At 45.0% G+C, this 16,808-nt stretch overlaps 8 non-coding genes across 8 annotated transcripts; all 8 read right to left on the reverse strand.

The window, feature by feature from the left end:
* Positions 1 to 254: 254 nt before the first annotated feature.
* On the reverse strand, positions 255 to 328 carry trnai-aau (transfer RNA isoleucine (anticodon AAU)). The gene has a single exon. It is a non-coding gene; the product is annotated as a tRNA-Ile (tRNA).
* A 2,008-nt stretch (positions 329 to 2,336) lies between these two features.
* On the reverse strand, positions 2,337 to 2,410 carry trnai-aau (transfer RNA isoleucine (anticodon AAU)). Its single transcript has one exon. It is a non-coding gene; the product is annotated as a tRNA-Ile (tRNA).
* Positions 2,411 to 4,418: 2,008 nt separating this feature from the next.
* Positions 4,419 to 4,492, reverse strand: trnai-aau (transfer RNA isoleucine (anticodon AAU)). Its single transcript has one exon. It is a non-coding gene; the product is annotated as a tRNA-Ile (tRNA).
* A 2,008-nt stretch (positions 4,493 to 6,500) lies between these two features.
* On the reverse strand, positions 6,501 to 6,574 carry trnai-aau (transfer RNA isoleucine (anticodon AAU)). The gene has a single exon. It is a non-coding gene; the product is annotated as a tRNA-Ile (tRNA).
* Positions 6,575 to 8,582: 2,008 nt separating this feature from the next.
* Positions 8,583 to 8,656, reverse strand: trnai-aau (transfer RNA isoleucine (anticodon AAU)). Its single transcript has one exon. It is a non-coding gene; the product is annotated as a tRNA-Ile (tRNA).
* Positions 8,657 to 10,664: 2,008 nt separating this feature from the next.
* Positions 10,665 to 10,738, reverse strand: trnai-aau (transfer RNA isoleucine (anticodon AAU)). Its single transcript has one exon. It is a non-coding gene; the product is annotated as a tRNA-Ile (tRNA).
* A 2,007-nt stretch (positions 10,739 to 12,745) lies between these two features.
* trnai-aau (transfer RNA isoleucine (anticodon AAU)) lies at positions 12,746 to 12,819 on the reverse strand. The gene has a single exon. It is a non-coding gene; the product is annotated as a tRNA-Ile (tRNA).
* A 2,008-nt stretch (positions 12,820 to 14,827) lies between these two features.
* trnai-aau (transfer RNA isoleucine (anticodon AAU)) lies at positions 14,828 to 14,901 on the reverse strand. The gene has a single exon. It is a non-coding gene; the product is annotated as a tRNA-Ile (tRNA).
* Positions 14,902 to 16,808: the final 1,907 nt, after the last annotated feature.

Raw genomic sequence — 16,808 nt, forward strand, 5'->3', positions numbered from 1 at the left:
CAGGAAAATAACACGAACGAATCTTTGATTAAATTGAAGCCTGAACTCCGGTTCTCCTCCGAGACTGTGCCAGGTCTGTCGAATACTGCACATATTTCATGTTTTGCATTTGTTGGTGAAAACAACTGAGACTGGTTGTTTTGCTGCAGCCATCACGGGTACTAACCCTGTCAAATGCTTTATTGCGCTGATGGCGCTTCCTGCTTTGTGGAGTACGTCGTTTGGAAACACAGCAACGACACAAGCGCTGCATGTGGTCAGTGTGGGGATCGAACCCACGACCTTGGCGTTATTAGCACCACGCTCTAACCAGCTGAGCTAACCGACCAACGCCGGCGGGCCACCGAACGCAAATGGCTATATTGCCGGTGCTCACATCCATGGCTGCTCTGCATTTTCTGCTTCTACGATAGTCTGAAGTATTTCCTTTCGTTGCAAAGCTTTTCAACAAAAAAAACATTTACTTTTCCGAACGCGCATACTCGAGTTAACCATTTGCTCTGATATCTAAAATTAAACACAATGTCCGGACGCATGCAATTTCAATCGCAACGCCACCAGCTCAGCTGCAGCTTCTCACGTTGACAAATTTCGTCTGGAGAACCGTACCTTCAACGATCGCTCACTGTTCTTCTGGATACTCACAGACCTTTGGAGTCAGGGTTATGTGCTGCTGATTAACTGCTACGAACCTTACGCCAAATGCATTGGAATTGTAATCTATCAGTGGGGTTCTTTCTGCTCCCGAACGACGCAGTTGCTTTGGTGTCAGCAACAGCTCAGAAGTCAATTGCACGTTTTGCTCAATGACTCATGTTGCTTATGCAATCTTCGTTTGACCGCATATTTAGCAAGTTATCAGGCCTTCCTGCAGAGTTTGTCCGCGACAGGTCAGCTGCTAAAATGATTGCTTCAGACAGCATGCCCCTACACCCTACATTTGAAAATGGAAAAGGTGCAAACGTTTACAGGCTGAACACTCGCTCACTATTTCGCCTGGCGCGTCAGAGGCTGGGAGCTGATCTTACGGAGGTTTTTCAATCATGATGGGAATGAATCGGGTAAATAGACAAGTTCCTTTCGCTCAGGTGGGGCAGTTCAGAACCAGAGGGTATAAATCTGGTGTGGGAGGGTGAGAATTCGAAAGGCAGTGAGGGGCAACGGTTGTACGCAGAGGGTGGTGCGTTTCTGGAATAAGTTACCAGACGAGCTGGTGATGGATGGTATAATTCCAATACTGTTAAGGAATCTGGACGTCTACTTGAATAGGAAGGGTTGAGAGAGAAATGGGTCAAGTGCATGCAATCGCGGCTGGATCAGTTGAGGATATCTGTTCGGAATGGACGAGTGCGACCGAAGACTGTGTTTTCAGTGCTGTCCATATCTAATGGCTCTATGATAGTGCAGGTGAAATGATAAAAAAGATAAATATAAAAAAGAAGTAAAATTGTCTGAAGTTGTTGAATTCAAACAACTTCAGGTAATTTTATTTCAATTATTTTATTTATCTTTTTTAGTTGTGTTTTTTTTTCACTGTTCTGTACCTCTTATTTCTTGACTGTCTCTCTTTCTCTCGCTCCCCACTCTGTCAATACCTTTTTCCTCTCCTCTTCCCGCTTTGCTACCCTTCTCCCCTGTTTTCCATTTTGTCTCGGCTTGACCCATCCCTCACATATTTTGTCACATAGCGCTGGCTTCAGCCTGCGTCATTCACGCCTCTTAATCTCCCTTTAATCTCTCCATGCACTGTCATTATCACCTTTGCATCTGGAGCCTTGACTCACCTTCTCTCAGCGTGGTATAAATACCTCCATAATACTCCCCCTTTGTTTTAATCTTTATCTTTAATCAGTTAGACTCGAAACGTCAGCTCTTTTCTCTCCTTGCAGATGGTGCCAGACCTGCTGAGATTATCCAGCATTTTCTCTTTTGGTTTCAGCTTCCAGCATCCGCAGTAATTTGCTTTTATGAATGGCTCTATGATATTGCTGGTGATATGATAACTCCCAGTGTCGATGCATGAGAGGTGAGCAAGCGAACGAATTGCGTCTGGAAGTCGTGTGACGAGTATTAACAGAGATCCAGGAAAATAACACGAACGAATCTTTGATTAAATTGAAGCCTGAACTCCGGTTCTCCTCCGAGACTGTGCCAGGTCTGTCGAATACTGCACATATTTCATGTTTTGCATTTGTTGGTGAAAACAACTGAGATTGGTTGTTTTGCTGCAGCCATCACGGGTACTAACCCTGTCAAATGCTTTATTGCGCTGATGGCGCTTCCTGCTTTGTGGAGTACGTCGTTTGGAAACACAGCAACGACACAAGCGCTGCATGTGGTCAGTGTGGGGATCGAACCCACGACCTTGGCGTTATTAGCACCACGCTCTAACCAGCTGAGCTAACCGACCAACGCCGGCGGGCCACCGAACGCAAATGGCTATATTGCCGGTGCTCACATCCATGGCTGCTCTGCATTTTCTGCTTCTACGATAGTCTGAAGTATTTCCTTTCGTTGCAAAGCTTTTCAACAAAAAAAACATTTACTTTTCCGAACGCGCATACTCGAGTTAACCATTTGCTCTGATATCTAAAATTAAACACAATGTCCGGACGCATGCAATTTCAATCGCAACGCCACCAGCTCAGCTGCAGCTTCTCACGTTGACAAATTTCGTCTGGAGAACCGTACCTTCAACGATCGCTCACTGTTCTTCTGGATACTCACAGACCTTTGGAGTCAGGGTTATGTGCTGCTGATTAACTGCTACGAACCTTACGCCAAATGCATTGGAATTGTAATCTATCAGTGGGGTTCTTTCTGCTCCCGAACGACGCAGTTGCTTTGGTGTCAGCAACAGCTCAGAAGTCAATTGCACGTTTTGCTCAATGACTCATGTTGCTTATGCAATCTTCGTTTGACCGCATATTTAGCAAGTTATCAGGCCTTCCTGCAGAGTTTGTCCGCGACAGGTCAGCTGCTAAAATGATTGCTTCAGACAGCATGCCCCTACACCCTACATTTGAAAATGGAAAAGGTGCAAACGTTTACAGGCTGAACACTCGCTCACTATTTCGCCTGGCGCGTCAGAGGCTGGGAGCTGATCTTACGGAGGTTTTTCAATCATGATGGGAATGAATCGGGTAAATAGACAAGTTCCTTTCGCTCAGGTGGGGCAGTTCAGAACCAGAGGGTATAAATCTGGTGTGGGAGGGTGAGAATTCGAAAGGCAGTGAGGGGCAACGGTTGTACGCAGAGGGTGGTGCGTTTCTGGAATAAGTTACCAGACGAGCTGGTGATGGATGGTATAATTCCAATACTGTTAAGGAATCTGGACGTCTACTTGAATAGGAAGGGTTGAGAGAGAAATGGGTCAAGTGCATGCAATCGCGGCTGGATCAGTTGAGGATATCTGTTCGGAATGGACGAGTGCGACCGAAGACTGTGTTTTCAGTGCTGTCCATATCTAATGGCTCTATGATAGTGCAGGTGAAATGATAAAAAAGATAAATATAAAAAAGAAGTAAAATTGTCTGAAGTTGTTGAATTCAAACAACTTCAGGTAATTTTATTTCAATTATTTTATTTATCTTTTTTAGTTGTGTTTTTTTTTCACTGTTCTGTACCTCTTATTTCTTGACTGTCTCTCTTTCTCTCGCTCCCCACTCTGTCAATACCTTTTTCCTCTCCTCTTCCCGCTTTGCTACCCTTCTCCCCTGTTTTCCATTTTGTCTCGGCTTGACCCATCCCTCACATATTTTGTCACATAGCGCTGGCTTCAGCCTGCGTCATTCACGCCTCTTAATCTCCCTTTAATCTCTCCATGCACTGTCATTATCACCTTTGCATCTGGAGCCTTGACTCACCTTCTCTCAGCGTGGTATAAATAGCTCCATAATACTCCCCCTTTGTTTTAATCTTTATCTTTAATCAGTTAGACTCGAAACGTCAGCTCTTTTCTCTCCTTGCAGATGGTGCCAGACCTGCTGAGATTATCCAGCATTTTCTCTTTTGGTTTCAGCTTCCAGCATCCGCAGTAATTTGCTTTTATGAATGGCTCTATGATATTGCTGGTGATATGATAACTCCCAGTGTCGATGCATGAGAGGTGAGCAAGCGAACGAATTGCGTCTGGAAGTCGTGTGACGAGTATTAACAGAGATCCAGGAAAATAACACGAACGAATCTTTGATTAAATTGAAGCCTGAACTCCGGTTCTCCTCCGAGACTGTGCCAGGTCTGTCGAATACTGCACATATTTCATGTTTTGCATTTGTTGGTGAAAACAACTGAGACTGGTTGTTTTGCTGCAGCCATCACGGGTACTAACCCTGTCAAATGCTTTATTGCGCTGATGGCGCTTCCTGCTTTGTGGAGTACGTCGTTTGGAAACACAGCAACGACACAAGCGCTGCATGTGGTCAGTGTGGGGATCGAACCCACGACCTTGGCGTTATTAGCACCACGCTCTAACCAGCTGAGCTAACCGACCAACGCCGGCGGGCCACCGAACGCAAATGGCTATATTGCCGGTGCTCACATCCATGGCTGCTCTGCATTTTCTGCTTCTACGATAGTCTGAAGTATTTCCTTTCGTTGCAAAGCTTTTCAACAAAAAAAACATTTACTTTTCCGAACGCGCATACTCGAGTTAACCATTTGCTCTGATATCTAAAATTAAACACAATGTCCGGACGCATGCAATTTCAATCGCAACGCCACCAGCTCAGCTGCAGCTTCTCACGTTGACAAATTTCGTCTGGAGAACCGTACCTTCAACGATCGCTCACTGTTCTTCTGGATACTCACAGACCTTTGGAGTCAGGGTTATGTGCTGCTGATTAACTGCTACGAACCTTACGCCAAATGCATTGGAATTGTAATCTATCAGTGGGGTTCTTTCTGCTCCCGAACGACGCAGTTGCTTTGGTGTCAGCAACAGCTCAGAAGTCAATTGCACGTTTTGCTCAATGACTCATGTTGCTTATGCAATCTTCGTTTGACCGCATATTTAGCAAGTTATCAGGCCTTCCTGCAGAGTTTGTCCGCGACAGGTCAGCTGCTAAAATGATTGCTTCAGACAGCATGCCCCTACACCCTACATTTGAAAATGGAAAAGGTGCAAACGTTTACAGGCTGAACACTCGCTCACTATTTCGCCTGGCGCGTCAGAGGCTGGGAGCTGATCTTACGGAGGTTTTTCAATCATGATGGGAATGAATCGGGTAAATAGACAAGTTCCTTTCGCTCAGGTGGGGCAGTTCAGAACCAGAGGGTATAAATCTGGTGTGGGAGGGTGAGAATTCGAAAGGCAGTGAGGGGCAACGGTTGTACGCAGAGGGTGGTGCGTTTCTGGAATAAGTTACCAGACGAGCTGGTGATGGATGGTATAATTCCAATACTGTTAAGGAATCTGGACGTCTACTCGAATAGGAAGGGTTGAGAGAGAAATGGGTCAAGTGCATGCAATCGCGGCTGGATCAGTTGAGGATATCTGTTCGGAATGGACGAGTGCGACCGAAGACTGTGTTTTCAGTGCTGTCCATATCTAATGGCTCTATGATAGTGCAGGTGAAATGATAAAAAAGATAAATATAAAAAAGAAGTAAAATTGTCTGAAGTTGTTGAATTCAAACAACTTCAGGTAATTTTATTTCAATTATTTTATTTATCTTTTTTAGTTGTGTTTTTTTTTCACTGTTCTGTACCTCTTATTTCTTGACTGTCTCTCTTTCTCTCGCTCCCCACTCTGTCAATACCTTTTTCCTCTCCTCTTCCCGCTTTGCTACCCTTCTCCCCTGTTTTCCATTTTGTCTCGGCTTGACCCATCCCTCACATATTTTGTCACATAGCGCTGGCTTCAGCCTGCGTCATTCACGCCTCTTAATCTCCCTTTAATCTCTCCATGCACTGTCATTATCACCTTTGCATCTGGAGCCTTGACTCACCTTCTCTCAGCGTGGTATAAATAGCTCCATAATACTCCCCCTTTGTTTTAATCTTTATCTTTAATCAGTTAGACTCGAAACGTCAGCTCTTTTCTCTCCTTGCAGATGGTGCCAGACCTGCTGAGATTATCCAGCATTTTCTCTTTTGGTTTCAGCTTCCAGCATCCGCAGTAATTTGCTTTTATGAATGGCTCTATGATATTGCTGGTGATATGATAACTCCCAGTGTCGATGCATGAGAGGTGAGCAAGCGAACGAATTGCGTCTGGAAGTCGTGTGACGAGTATTAACAGAGATCCAGGAAAATAACACGAACGAATCTTTGATTAAATTGAAGCCTGAACTCCGGTTCTCCTCCGAGACTGTGCCAGGTCTGTCGAATACTGCACATATTTCATGTTTTGCATTTGTTGGTGAAAACAACTGAGACTGGTTGTTTTGCTGCAGCCATCACGGGTACTAACCCTGTCAAATGCTTTATTGCGCTGATGGCGCTTCCTGCTTTGTGGAGTACGTCGTTTGGAAACACAGCAACGACACAAGCGCTGCATGTGGTCAGTGTGGGGATCGAACCCACGACCTTGGCGTTATTAGCACCACGCTCTAACCAGCTGAGCTAACCGACCAACGCCGGCGGGCCACCGAACGCAAATGGCTATATTGCCGGTGCTCACATCCATGGCTGCTCTGCATTTTCTGCTTCTACGATAGTCTGAAGTATTTCCTTTCGTTGCAAAGCTTTTCAACAAAAAAAACATTTACTTTTCCGAACGCGCATACTCGAGTTAACCATTTGCTCTGATATCTAAAATTAAACACAATGTCCGGACGCATGCAATTTCAATCGCAACGCCACCAGCTCAGCTGCAGCTTCTCACGTTGACAAATTTCGTCTGGAGAACCGTACCTTCAACGATCGCTCACTGTTCTTCTGGATACTCACAGACCTTTGGAGTCAGGGTTATGTGCTGCTGATTAACTGCTACGAACCTTACGCCAAATGCATTGGAATTGTAATCTATCAGTGGGGTTCTTTCTGCTCCCGAACGACGCAGTTGCTTTGGTGTCAGCAACAGCTCAGAAGTCAATTGCACGTTTTGCTCAATGACTCATGTTGCTTATGCAATCTTCGTTTGACCACATATTTAGCAAGTTATCAGGCCTTCCTGCAGAGTTTGTCCGCGACAGGTCAGCTGCTAAAATGATTGCTTCAGACAGCATGCCCCTACACCCTACATTTGAAAATGGAAAAGGTGCAAACGTTTACAGGCTGAACACTCGCTCACTATTTCGCCTGGCGCGTCAGAGGCTGGGAGCTGATCTTACGGAGGTTTTTCAATCATGATGGGAATGAATCGGGTAAATAGACAAGTTCCTTTCGCTCAGGTGGGGCAGTTCAGAACCAGAGGGTATAAATCTGGTGTGGGAGGGTGAGAATTCGAAAGGCAGTGAGGGGCAACGGTTGTACGCAGAGGGTGGTGCGTTTCTGGAATAAGTTACCAGACGAGCTGGTGATGGATGGTATAATTCCAATACTGTTAAGGAATCTGGACGTCTACTTGAATAGGAAGGGTTGAGAGAGAAATGGGTCAAGTGCATGCAATCGCGGCTGGATCAGTTGAGGATATCTGTTCGGAATGGACGAGTGCGACCGAAGACTGTGTTTTCAGTGCTGTCCATATCTAATGGCTCTATGATAGTGCAGGTGAAATGATGAAAAAGATAAATATAAAAAAGAAGTAAAATTGTCTGAAGTTGTTGAATTCAAACAACTTCAGGTAATTTTATTTCAATTATTTTATTTATCTTTTTTAGTTGTGTTTTTTGTTCACTGTTCTGTACCTCTTATTTCTTGACTGTCTCTCTTTCTCTCGCTCCCCACTCTGTCAATACCTTTTTCCTCTCCTCTTCCCGCTTTGCTACCCTTCTCCCCTGTTTTCCATTTTGTCTCGGCTTGACCCATCCCTCACATATTTTGTCACATAGCGCTGGCTTCAGCCTGCGTCATTCACGCCTCTTAATCTCCCTTTAATCTCTCCATGCACTGTCATTATCACCTTTGCATCTGGAGCCTTGACTCACCTTCTCTCAGCGTGGTATAAATAGCTCCATAATACTCCCCCTTTGTTTTTATCTTTATCTTTAATCAGTTAGACTCGAAACGTCAGCTCTTTTCTCTCCTTGCAGATGGTGCCAGACCTGCTGAGATTATCCAGCATTTTCTCTTTTGGTTTCAGCTTCCAGCATCCGCAGTAATTTGCTTTTATGAATGGCTCTATGATATTGCTGGTGATATGATAACTCCCAGTGTCGATGCATGAGAGGTGAGCAAGCGAACGAATTGCGTCTGGAAGTCGTGTGACGAGTATTAACAGAGATCCAGGAAAATAACACGAACGAATCTTTGATTAAATTGAAGCCTGAACTCCGGTTCTCCTCCGAGACTGTGCCAGGTCTGTCGAATACTGCACATATTTCATGTTTTGCATTTGTTGGTGAAAACAACTGAGACTGGCTGTTTTGCTGCAGCCATCACGGGTACTAACCCTGTCCAATGCTTTATTGCGCTGATGGCGCTTCCTGCTTTGTGGAGTACGTCGTTTGGAAACACAGCAACGACACAAGCGCTGCATGTGGTCAGTGTGGGGATCGAACCCACGACCTTGGCGTTATTAGCACCACGCTCTAACCAGCTGAGCTAACCGACCAACGCCGGCGGGCCACCGAACGCAAATGGCTATATTGCCGGTGCTCACATCCATGGCTGCTCTGCATTTTCTGCTTCTACGATAGTCTGAAGTATTTCCTTTCGTTGCAAAGCTTTTCAACAAAAAAAACATTTACATTTCCGAACGCACATACTCGAGTTAACCATTTGCTCTGATATCTAAAATTAAACACAATGTCTGGACGCATGCAAATTCAATCGCAACGCCACCAGCTCAGCTGCAGCTTCTCACGTTGACAAATTTCGTCTGGAGAACCGTACCTTCAACGATCGCTCACTGTTCTTCTGGATACTCACAGACCTTTGGAGTCAGGGTTATGTGCTGCTGATTAACTGCTACGAACCTTACGCCAAATGCATTGGAATTGTAATCTATCAGTGGGGTTCTTTCTGCTCCCGAACGACGCAGTTGCTTTGGTGTCAGCAACAGCTCAGAAGTCAATTGCACGTTTTGCTCAATGACTCATGTTGCTTATGCAATCTTCGTTTGACCGCATATTTAGCAAGTTATCAGGCCTTCCTGCAGAGTTTGTCCGCGACAGGTCAGCTGCTAAAATGATTGCTTCAGACAGCATGCCCCTACACCCTACATTTGAAAATGGAAAAGGTGCAAACGTTTACAGGCTGAACACTCGCTCACTATTTCGCCTGGCGCGTCAGAGGCTGGGAGCTGATCTTACGGAGGTTTTTCAATCATGATGGGAATGAATCGGGTAAATAGACAAGTTCCTTTCGCTCAGGTGGGGCAGTTCAGAACCAGAGGGTATAAATCTGGTGTGGGAGGGTGAGAATTCGAAAGGCAGTGAGGGGCAACGGTTGTACGCAGAGGGTGGTGCGTTTCTGGAATAAGTTACCAGACGAGCTGGTGATGGATGGTATAATTCCAATACTGTTAAGGAATCTGGACGTCTACTTGAATAGGAAGGGTTGAGAGAGAAATGGGTCAAGTGCATGCAATCGCGGCTGGATCAGTTGAGGATATCTGTTCGGAATGGACGAGTGCGACCGAAGACTGTGTTTTCAGTGCTGTCCATATCTAATGGCTCTATGATAGTGCAGGTGAAATGATAAAAAAGATAAATATAAAAAAGAAGTAAAATTGTCTGAAGTTGTTGAATTCAAACAACTTCAGGTAATTTTATTTCAATTATTTTATTTATCTTTTTTAGTTGTGTTTTTTTTTCACTGTTCTGTACCTCTTATTTCTTGACTGTCTCTCTTTCTCTCGCTCCCCACTCTCTCAATACCTTTTTCCTCTCCTCTTCCCGCTTTGCTACCCTTCTCCCCTGTTTTCCATTTTGTCTCGGCTTGACCCATCCCTCACATATTTTGTCACATAGCGCTGGCTTCAGCCTGCGTCATTCACGCCTCTTAATCTCCCTTTAATCTCTCCATGCACTGTCATTATCACCTTTGCATCTGGAGCCTTGACTCACCTTCTCTCAGCGTGGTATAAATAGCTCCATAATACTCCCCCTTTGTTTTTATCTTTATCTTTAATCAGTTAGACTCGAAACGTCAGCTCTTTTCTCTCCTTGCAGATGGTGCCAGACCTGCTGAGATTATCCAGCATTTTCTCTTTTGGTTTCAGCTTCCAGCATCCGCAGTAATTTGCTTTTATGAATGGCTCTATGATATTGCTGGTGATATGATAACTCCCAGTGTCGATGCATGAGAGGTGAGCAAGCGAACGAATTGCGTCTGGAAGTCGTGTGACGAGTATTAACAGAGATCCAGGAAAATAACACGAACGAATCTTTGATTAAATTGAAGCCTGAACTCCGGTTCTCCTCCGAGACTGTGCCAGGTCTGTCGAATACTGCACATATTTCATGTTTTGCATTTGTTGGTGAAAACAACTGAGACTGGCTGTTTTGCTGCAGCCATCACGGGTACTAACCCTGTCAAATGCTTTATTGCGCTGATGGCGCTTCCTGCTTTGTGGAGTACGTCGTTTGGAAACACAGCAACGACACAAGCGCTGCATGTGGTCAGTGTGGGGATCGAACCCACGACCTTGGCGTTATTAGCACCACGCTCTAACCAGCTGAGCTAACCGACCAACGCCGGCGGGCCACCGAACGCAAATGGCTATATTGCCGGTGCTCACATCCATGGCTGCTCTGCATTTTCTGCTTCAACGATAGTCTGAAGTATTTCCTTTCGTTGCAAAGCTTTTCAACAAAAAAAACATTTACATTTCCGAACGCGCATACTCGAGTTAACCATTTGCTCTGATATCTAAAATTAAACACAATGTCTGGACGCATGCAAATTCAATCGCAACGCCACCAGCTCAGCTGCAGCTTCTCACGTTGACAAATTTCGTCTGGAGAACCGTACCTTCAACGATCGCTCACTGTTCTTCTGGATACTCACAGACCTTTGGAGTCAGGGTTATGTGCTGCTGATTAACTGCTACGAACCTTACGCCAAATGCATTGGAATTGTAATCTATCAGTGGGGTTCTTTCTGCTCCCGAACGACGCAGTTGCTTTGGTGTCAGCAACAGCTCAGAAGTCAATTGCACGTTTTGCTCAATGACTCATGTTGCTTATGCAATCTTCGTTTGACCGCATATTTAGCAAGTTATCAGGCCTTCCTGCAGAGTTTGTCCGCGACAGGTCAGCTGCTAAAATGATTGCTTCAGACAGCATGCCCCTACACCCTACATTTGAAAATGGAAAAGGTGCAAACGTTTACAGGCTGAACACTCGCTCACTATTTCGCCTGGCGCGTCAGAGGCTGGGAGCTGATCTTACGGAGGTTTTTCAATCATGATGGGAATGAATCGGGTAAATAGACAAGTTCCTTTCGCTCAGGTGGGGCAGTTCAGAACCAGAGGGTATAAATCTGGTGTGGGAGGGTGAGAATTCGAAAGGCAGTGAGGGGCAACGGTTGTACGCAGAGGGTGGTGCGTTTCTGGAATAAGTTACCAGACGAGCTGGTGATGGATGGTATAATTCCAATACTGTTAAGGAATCTGGACGTCTACTTGAATAGGAAGGGTTGAGAGAGAAATGGGTCAAGTGCATGCAATCGCGGCTGGATCAGTTGAGGATATCTGTTCGGAATGGACGAGTGCGACCGAAGACTGTGTTTTCAGTGCTGTCCATATCTAATGGCTCTATGATAGTGCAGGTGAAATGATAAAATAGATAAATAAAAAAAAGAAGTAAAATTGTCTGAAGTTGTTGAATTCAAACAACTTCAGGTAATTTTATTTCAATTATTTTATTTATCTTTTTTAGTTGTGTTTTTTTTCACTGTTCTGTACCTCTTATTTCTTGACTGTCTCTCTTTCTCTCGCTCCCCACTCTCTCAATACCTTTTTCCTCTCCTCTTCCCGCTTTGCTACCCTTCTCCCCTGTTTTCCATTTTGTCTCGGCTTGACCCATCCCTCACATATTTTGTCACATAGCGCTGGCTTCAGCCTGCGTCATTCACGCCTCTTAATCTCCCTTTAATCTCTCCATGCACTGTCATTATCACCTTTGCATCTGGAGCCTTGACTCACCTTCTCTCAGCGTGGTATAAATAGCTCCATAATACTCCCCCTTTGTTTTTATCTTTATCTTTAATCAGTTAGACTCGAAACGTCAGCTCTTTTCTCTCCTTGCAGATGGTGCCAGACCTGCTGAGATTATCCAGCATTTTCTCTTTTGGTTTCAGCTTCCAGCATCCGCAGTAATTTGCTTTTATGAATGGCTCTATGATATTGCTGGTGATATGATAACTCCCAGTGTCGATGCATGAGAGGTGAGCAAGCGAACGAATTGCGTCTGGAAGTCGTGTGACGAGTATTAACAGAGATCCAGGAAAATAACACGAACGAATCTTTGATTAAATTGAAGCCTGAACTCCGGTTCTCCTCCGAGACTGTGCCAGGTCTGTCGAATACTGCACATATTTCATGTTTTGCATTTGTTGGTGAAAACAACTGAGACTGGCTGTTTTGCTGCAGCCATCACGGGTACTAACCCTGTCAAATGCTTTATTGCGCTGATGGCGCTTCCCGCTTTGTGGAGTACGTCGTTTGGAAACACAGCAACGACACAAGCGCTGCATGTGGTCAGTGTGGGGATCGAACCCACGACCTTGGCGTTATTAGCACCACGCTCTAACCAGCTGAGCTAACCGACCAACGCCGGCGGGCCACCGAACGCAAATGGCTATATTGCCGGTGCTCACATCCATGGCTGCTCTGCATTTTCTGCTTCTACGATAGTCTGAAGTATTTCCTTTCGTTGCAAAGCTTTTCAACAAAAAAAACATTTACTTTTCCGAACGCGCATACTCGAGTTAACCATTTGCTCTGATATCTAAAATTAAACACAATGTCCGGACGCATGCAATTTCAATCGCAACGCCACCAGCTCAGCTGCAGCTTCTCACGTTGACAAATTTCGTCTGGAGAACCGTACCTTCAACGATCGCTCACTGTTCTTCTGGATACTCACAGACCTTTGGAGTCAGGGTTATGTGCTGCTGATTAACTGCTACGAACCTTACGCCAAATGCATTGGAATTGTAATCTATCAGTGGGGTTCTTTCTGCTCCCGAACGACGCAGTTGCTTTGGTGTCAGCAACAGCTCAGAAGTCAATTGCACGTTTTGCTCAATGACTCATGTTGCTTATGCAATCTTCGTTTGACCGCATATTTAGCAAGTTATCAGGCCTTCCTGCAGAGTTTGTCCGCGACAGGTCAGCTGCTAAAATGATTGCTTCAGACAGCATGCCCCTACACCCTACATTTGAAAATGGAAAAGGTGCAAACGTTTACAGGCTGAACACTCGCTCACTATTTCGCCTGGCGCGTCAGAGGCTGGGAGCTGATCTTACGGAGGTTTTTCAATCATGATGGGAATGAATCGGGTAAATAGACAAGTTCCTTTCGCTCAGGTGGGGCAGTTCAGAACCAGAGGGTATAAATCTGGTGTGGGAGGGTGAGAATTCGAAAGGCAGTGAGGGGCAACGGTTGTACGCAGAGGGTGGTGCGTTTCTGGAATAAGTTACCAGACGAGCTGGTGATGGATGGTATAATTCCAATACTGTTAAGGAATCTGGACGTCTACTTGAATAGGAAGGGTTGAGAGAGAAATGGGTCAAGTGCATGCAATCGCGGCTGGATCAGTTGAGGATATCTGTTCGGAATGGACGAGTGCGACCGAAGACTGTGTTTTCAGTGCTGTCCATATCTAATGGCTCTATGATAGTGCAGGTGAAATGATGAAAAAGATAAATATAAAAAAGAAGTAAAATTGTCTGAAGTTGTTGAATTCAAACAACTTCAGGTAATTTTATTTCAATTATTTTATTTATCTTTTTTAGTTGTGTTTTTTTTTCACTGTTCTGTACCTCTTATTTCTTGACTGTCTCTCTTTCTCTCGCTCCCCACTCTGTCAATACCTTTTTCCTCTCCTCTTCCCGCTTTGCTACCCTTCTCCCCTGTTTTCCATTTTGTCTCGGCTTGACCCATCCCTCACATATTTTGTCACATAGCGCTGGCTTCAGCCTGGGTCATTCACGCCTCTTAATCTCCCTTTAATCTCTCCATGCACTGTCATTATCACCTTTGCATCTGGAGCCTTGACTCACCTTCTCTCAGCGTGGTATAAATAGCTCCATAATACTCCCCCTTTGTTTTTATCTTTATCTTTAATCAGTTAGACTCGAAACGTCAGCTCTTTTCTCTCCTTGCAGATGGTGCCAGACCTGCTGAGATTATCCAGCATTTTCTCTTTTGGTTTCAGCTTCCAGCATCCGCAGTAATTTGCTTTTATGAATGGCTCTATGATATTGCTGGTGATATGATAACTCCCAGTGTCGATGCATGAGAGGTGAGCAAGCGAACGAATTGCGTCTGGAAGTCGTGTGACGAGTATTAACAGAGATCCAGGAAAATAACACGAACGAATCTTTGATTAAATTGAAGCCTGAACTCCGGTTCTCCTCCGAGACTGTGCCAGGTCTGTCGAATACTGCACATATTTCATGTTTTGCATTTGTTGGTGAAAACAACTGAGACTGGCTGTTTTGCTGCAGCCATCACGGGTACTAACCCTGTCAAATGCTTTCTTGCGCTGATGGCGCTTCCTGCTTTGTGGAGTACGTCGTTTGGAAACACAGCAACGACACAAGCGCTGCATGTGGTCAGTGTGGGGATCGAACCCACGACCTTGGCGTTATTAGCACCACGCTCTAACCAGCTGAGCTAACCGACCAACGCCGGCGGGCCACCGAACGCAAATGGCTATATTGCCGGTGCTCACATCCATGGCTGCTCTGCATTTTCTGCTTCTACGATAGTCTGAAGTATTTCCTTTCGTTGCAAAGCTTTTCAACAAAAAAAACATTTACTTTTCCGAACGCGCATACTCGAGTTAACCATTTGCTCTGATATCTAAAATTAAACACAATGTCTGGACGCATGCAATTTCAATCGCAACGCCACCAGCTCAGCTGCAGCTTCTCACGTTGACAAATTTCGTCTGGAGAACCGTACCTTCAACGATCGCTCACTGTTCTTCTGGATACTCACAGACCTTTGGAGTCAGGGTTATGTGCTGCTGATTAACTGCTACGAACCTTACGCCAAATGCATTGGAATTGTAATCTACCAGTGGGGTTCTTTCTGCTCCCGAACGACGCAGTTGCTTTGGTGTCAGCAACAGCTCAGAAGTCAATTGCACGTTTTGCTCAATGACTCATGTTGCTTATGCAATCTTCGTTTGACCGCATATTTAGCAAGTTATCAGGCCTTCCTGCAGAGTTTGTCCGCGACAGGTCAGCTGCTAAAATGATTGCTTCAGACAGCATGCCCCTACACCCTACATTTGAAAATGGAAAAGGTGCAAACGTTTACAGGCTGAACACTCGCTCACTATTTCGCCTGGCGCGTCAGAGGCTGGGAGCTGATCTTACGGAGGTTTTTCAATCATGATGGGAATGAATCGGGTAAATAGACAAGTTCCTTTCGCTCAGGTGGGGCAGTTCAGAACCAGAGGGTATAAATCTGGTGTGGGAGGGTGAGAATTCGAAAGGCAGTGAGGGGCAACGGTTGTACGCAGAGGGTGGTGCGTTTCTGGAATAAGTTACCAGACGAGCTGGTGATGGATGGTATAATTCCAATACTGTTAAGGAATCTGGACGTCTACTTGAATAGGAAGGGTTGAGAGAGAAATGGGTCAAGTGCATGCAATCGCGGCTGGATCAGTTGAGGATATCTGTTCGGAATGGACGAGTGCGACCGAAGACTGTGTTTTCAGTGCTGTCCATATCTAATGGCTCTATGATAGTGCAGGTGAAATGATAAAAAAGATAAATAAAAAAAAGAAGTAAAATTGTCTGAAGTTGTTGAATTCAAACAACTTCAGGTAATTTTATTTCAATTATTTTATTTATCTTTTTTAGTTGTGTTTTTTTTTCACTGTTCTGTACCTCTTATTTCTTGACTGTCTCTCTTTCTCTCGCTCCCCACTCTCTCAATACCTTTTTCCTCTCCTCTTCCCGCTTTGCTACCCTTCTCCCCTGTTTTCCATTTTGTCTCGGCTTGACCCATCCCTCACATATTTTGTCACATAGCGCTGGCTTCAGCCTGCGTCATTCACGCCTCTTAATCTCCCTTTAATCTCTCCATGCACTGTCATTATCACCTTTGCATCTGGAGCCTTGACTCACCTTCTCTCAGCGTGGTATAAATAGCTCCATAATACTCCCCCTTTGTTTTTATCTTTATCTTTAATCAGTTAGACTCGAAACGTCAGCTCTTTTCTCTCCTTGCAGATGGTGCCAGACCTGCTGAGATTATCCAGCATTTTCTCTTTTGGTTTCAGCTTCCAGCATCCGCAGTAATTTGCTTTTATGAATGGCTCTATGATATTGCTGGTGATATGATAACTCCCAGTGTCGATGCATGAGAGGTGAGCAAGCGAACGAATTGCGTCTGGAAGTCGTGTGACGAGTATTAACAGAGATCCAGGAAAATAACACGAACGAATCTTTGATTAAATTGAAGCCTGAACTCCGGTTCTCCTCCGAGACTGTGCCAGGTCTGTCGAATACTGCACATATTTCATGTTTTGCATTTGTTGGTGAAAACAACTGAGACTGGCTGTTTTGCTGCAGCCAT

The sequence above is a fragment of the Chiloscyllium punctatum genome, chromosome 24, assembly GCF_047496795.1.
Source record: "Chiloscyllium punctatum isolate Juve2018m chromosome 24, sChiPun1.3, whole genome shotgun sequence".
NCBI classification, from domain to species: Eukaryota; Metazoa; Chordata; class Chondrichthyes; order Orectolobiformes; family Hemiscylliidae; genus Chiloscyllium; species Chiloscyllium punctatum.